General features: G+C 35.8%; 1 protein-coding gene across 12 annotated transcripts in view; it reads left to right on the top strand.

The window, feature by feature from the left end:
- The window catches only part of FOXP2 (forkhead box P2), a 440831-nt gene extending 438389 nt beyond the window's left edge, over positions 1–2442 (top strand). For all 12 annotated transcript variants that reach the window (XM_087764527.1, XM_087764525.1, XM_087764524.1 and 9 more), the window contains one exon: positions 1–2442. This exon is cut by the window's left edge and continues 1558 nt beyond it. The gene's annotated coding sequence lies outside the window, so the exon portion shown is untranslated.
- The last annotated feature ends 2956 nt before the right edge of the window (positions 2443–5398 follow it).

Here is a 5398-nt window from a genome sequence, read left to right as displayed (position 1 = left end):
TTGATTTAAAGTGATCTAGGTGAGTTTTTACACTGAAAGCAAAGATATAGCAATTGTAGTCCATGGTATTTATTTTCAGTCAAACCAAAGTTACATATAATTCTGCCTCTGCTTATACGGGATATTAACACTAACAATACACTCCCTTTGGAAGACTTGCACAGGCCAAATTGTTGGAATGCTGGTTTTCTTGACAACTCCAAACCCAAAAATATGATAATGCGTTATGGTGTAGTTGAAAATAGCATAGTCAGATGTTTGCTTAAAACCTAGAAACTTTACGTGTTGCTTTTCATGTGCTGTGCCAAGTCTTGATAATACTTTTTCCCCCAACCAAGGGACCTCATAACCTGATTATGGTTATTGCTTTACAAACAGTTTTTGACAGAAGGTGGCTGCTAGAGCTTAACATATGTACCAGTTCCATGTGATGGTCCTGGTTCTTGCAAATTAAGCTCATCATTTATTCTTTGCTGAAGTCAGCAAATAGACTTAAAGATATACACAGTCATCTATCACGCCAAATAAAAGGACATAACGGCTTTCGAAAGGGTTTTCCCACTTACCCAAAAGGCTTTCTGAAAGCTTCTACCTCTGCAAAAGAAAAAAAAAAAACAAAAAAAAAAAACGAAAACAAAAGAAATTAGAACAATTATGGCAGATTGCATGAATTGTGAGAACGTCACAGTAACTGCTACTTTTCATTATGTTTGTCTTTGGGTCATGATCAACAGAAGGTTTACGGTAATTACATCGAGAGAAGGATTCACCTTGTAAGCGATTGTTTTCAGTCAGTCAGTCGTCTAAGATTCTGATGTGGGAATTACCTGAAAGGGAATGATGGGTGTTTCGAGTGCATGTTCAAGAGACTTTGATGGACTGGAAGTAAATGTGGTAATTGTACCATCAGGAACGTGGCCTAAGACTACAATGCTAAAGTATGCATACCTCAGTTACAAAACTTTTGAAAGGAAGTCTCAGCCACAGAATGCATATACCTGTAGAGTTTTGCATGGGTTTTATATAAATACAATTTAAAAAAAAAATAGCTGCTTGCACATTATACCAGAAAAACCTCCAAAACTGCAATTGCTTTGAAAATAGATTTTAGGTTTTTTGGAGTTTTCTGAGATGCTTGGTCTGTATTTTGATAATTGTGCATATTATGTAAAAATGTTGGTGGACCCATAAATGACCAGACTTTTTCTAAGAAAAATGTTGCTTTAATGCATTTCATGAATTTTTACTCTTATATCATTGCTTGCTAGTAATAGCAAATCTGCTTTTCTGCATCTGCTTTGCGTAGCTATTGTAAGGCTTTGAACTAATGTATGTATTTATTGCTTGAACTTCTGTGCATACCTTATAAAGCATAATGTCTGACAATTTAAATGGCTCATGTATTCTTGCTTCTATCATAAGCTGAGGACGGGGATTATGATCTTTTGTATACAGCAAATTTTAACTGTAGCACAAACATCTGTTTATGTATTGGTGGGATATTCCTGTTTTATTTATCTTTTTTGAGGTAAACTAATTTTTGATACTTTTCATTACTGTGTACTGTGTTCATACCTTGAATTCTCTGACGTTAGAAGTCATGGTTGAGAATTGTAACAGCTGTTATTCGTTCTGTATTCATGGCTTTCACTGCTGAATAAAATAAAGGACCAAACCTAGGATTTGAAAGAAAACTGTCTACCTCTAACACCAGGGAGTTATCAGATTTTATTTTACATAGTTTTAGTCTACAAAGTCACAATTGGTTAAACCTAGTGGGCTTAAGGCTTATATTCTGTGTGGTTGAATTCATGGCACAGTTGTACTGTTTGAAAATCAATTAAAGTTTCATGTGAATGTTAGAAGTATTTGGTAGAATTACCACTAACTGGGTTTTCTTTAGATAAAGCAGATATGGGGAAAGCGTCATCAGCATTCTGTGTCTACAGCTGATTAACTTCATAAGAATGCATTTCTTTGTGATTAGGGAATCCAAGCACAGTCAGCTAGGACCAGAGCTACTGAACTGCACTTAGTATAAACCAGCCTGGACTCAAATGTCCTGGGTCCCCCATAGTCTGGTTGACAAATTTCCTCAAATTTGGCCTTCACGTTTTGGATTTTTTTTATTACTATTATTGTTTTGCCTGCACGCTCTAATATTAATGTGCATTCTGGAAGGGTAGCTTTATTATTGCTCTAAAGCTATTAACCAGTAGCCCATTTTGCCCTTGTTATTTCAAGAGTTCAAATCACTATGGAAGGGTTTTGTCCATTAAATTTGGCATATTTAGCAAAAGAGGATGTACATTTTACTATAGAATTGATGTATGAACAGTGTTTTCACTGCTGATGGATGTAAAAATGTATATGAAACCATTTCATTCACTTGCTTACATTTCTGGAGTATAAATAAAAAATATAATTCTTTTTGATCCATTTATAACCCACAGGGTTTTATTCTTTCTGGGAAGAACTTTCTTCCACCTTACAGAGCTCAGTTAATAAAAGTATTTCTGTAGCTTGCTGTAGCTCTCTTATGTAGGGCTTGGGATACATGACGCATACGTAGTTTTATCCAAAAAAAAAGCAAAAAAACCAAGCCATCAATGACAACAGCACATTTCATTGTGAATGCTATTTTGTAAGATACAGCACATTATTAAACGCGTTAACCCTTCATGCAGCCACACCCTGCCTTAGTGGGGTTTTTGCATGTGAAGAGAATTTGTTAAGTTCCTTCTTGACAGTGATATTCAATGGAAGACTTGATTCTTAAGAAAATGAATCCCTCGTAAGGCTTTGTTTCTGTTGTTTATATTGGGGGTTTTTTGGTGATCAGTTTTGGAAGGCAATAGATGGAAATGTAATTAATCAGCTGTGTCTTGTGACTTGCCCACTCAAAAATTCTTCACGTATCCACTTGCATGCGTGTCCACTACTCTGACTCATTCAACATGCTGGATGCCACAGCTGAGCAGCACGTAACAGACTCCTGCCTTGCGGCTCTGGCTTGTCTAAAGAAATTTTTTTTTAATTTCACAGAAGTGGTGGTGGTGGAGTTCTTTAAATATCATGAATAACATTAGAATTAGGTCTTAAGATATTTCGATCTGAAGAGCTTAGTAGTAAATCATAGAATCATAGAATGGTTTGGGTTGGAAGGGACCTTTAAAGATCATCTAGTCCAACCCCCCTGCCATGGGCAGGGACACCGTTCACTAGATCAGGTTGCTCAGAATGCTTTAATATCTCTTACTTAAGTTCTCAGGACAGCACTTGTATATTGATTTAAAAGAAATACCTGTAGAAACATACTTTCTATGTAACTTTCCCCTAAATAAATTAGAAGAACCTCAACATACACAATATATATATAGCTCAATACAATTATAGCAGTTGTATCTGTATGCTAGAAAATGTTTTCCTTCAATACTTCTACAAAGCAGAAAAAATAAGGACATATCCTAACTATGATGCTTACTTATTAAGAAGCTGAATTATGCTGTTATTAGAGCAAATGGAAGCCATGTCTAAGCATGTAGAAGATTTTTGATCCTAATGGATGTGTCCGGTTGTAGGTGCATTCATGCCATTAAAATACACCTTTTTGCTTGTTTGTTTTTTTTTTTTTTGCTTTTAAAAAAAAAGCATATATTATTTATATTTCAAAGACCAACTGTTCTATTACAAACCTGCATTTGCAAACAGCCACTAACAAGCACATGGGAAGCAAGTGAAAACTTCGACCAGTCCGACTGTGTTTGAACAACCTGGTGCGAATCACTGTGCCCTATGCAGACAGAGGATACGGCGTTGCGGACCTGTCCCTCAGATCCTGTCAGTCTTCAGTTGCATCTCCAGCCCTGTCGATACAGTCCTGAGGAAGACGCTGCTATAGGTTTTCTCTCACTGTAGGGGAGTAAATTTCTCTGTGACAGTTCTTTGATTCATATTCTCCTAACAATTTGTATAATGGAAAAGCGGTGTTTTTACTGCGTTCTGCGCCTTCCTTAGTGGCAAACTGGACAGCAGAGCCTGGGCCTGAGGTTCGTTACAGAAGTATAATGTTTGCGGGGCAGAAAAGTCAAGCGGAATCAATGGAAAATTGGTCACGTGTCCCATTAAAAGTATAAATGATACTCAGGGAACTTACTTGAGCTCCTAAATCCTTTCACAATTAAAGCAAAAGACCCTAAAATCAACAGCTACCCTCCTTCAAACTTTATTTTTACTTATAATTAAGTACGCATAAATAACAAGAATATTGCAAGCTTAGATGAATGTCAAGCTATTTCAGTTATTTGCTCTCTACACAAGTATGCATATGAGAAATGTTATCTAGGTGTCCCCTAGCAGACTGTCAAAGGTAATTTACAACATATTTCTTAAGAGATAGATACATTTTAACTTTAATTACATATCTGAGAGATGATGGAATACAAAATGATTAATGTGTCAATGTTAAATCTCCGAGAATCATGAGAAGCTAAAACTCATCCACTGAAACTGAAGAAAACAAATCAAGAAAAATTAATGGGCTCTAGTTATAGAAAGGGCTGTATGTGTTAGTAGGATGTTGCTGGAAACCTGTCCACTATTTCTTCTTCTAAGCAGTGTAAAGGCTGGGCCAGCAAATAGCGAGGCAGACAATCTGACTAGTCTTACTATAAATTAAAATATTATATTGCAAGTTTTACCATTCCTACTTGAAGCAACTGAAGACTGAATCAGAAGTAAAAAACCATAAAGCAAAACAAATGAGCAAGAAATGAATATCGGGCAGGGAAGTAGGGGGGAGGAAAAGCTGCTAGTCTAAAAAAAAAAATCTTTATTTTAAACTTTTAAGAATTATAATATGAATTTTTATCCATTGTGTAGTCAAGCAGTAATAATAAGGGATGCATTTATTGTTACAGTCCAATTGAACACCCTATGCCTGAAACACCAGTAAAATCTGTGGAAACCATTCATGCAGATCAAAAGCACAGTGTGGCTCTAAATAATTTCAGTGAATACTCTTTATTTAGGTAAGATTTTTAAAGACCCCTGAAGGTAGACAACCCTGTAGTATGTGGCCAAATAAACTAATATGTCAACTCATATATCAAAGTGAAGTTTGCCTCTCATAGCATAGCCATAGTCTGTGGCTAAATGAAAGAAAGTACCTTAGATCAGAATGGGGAAATCAAAAGGTAATAAAATTTCTGTGAGAAAATAGGGACAAAATACTACTAAAGGTTAAAAACATTTTTAAGTTCCTGTATCAAAGGCTAATATTCTCATTAGATTCTCTCCATCTGTGTCAAATCAAAGCCAAAGCAAATATAAAAGGTAATTTTTTTTTTAATACCATTTGTACTAGTAATCGTGTGGTCAACACAGCTTTTCAGCAGGT

The sequence above is a fragment of the Nipponia nippon genome, unplaced genomic scaffold (assembly GCF_047370975.1).
Source record: "Nipponia nippon isolate SJK-2023a ecotype South Korea unplaced genomic scaffold, ASM4737097v1 scaffold_3, whole genome shotgun sequence".
In the NCBI taxonomy this organism is placed as follows: Eukaryota; Metazoa; Chordata; class Aves; order Pelecaniformes; family Threskiornithidae; genus Nipponia; species Nipponia nippon.
This window is presented reverse-complemented; position numbering and strand designations above follow the sequence as displayed.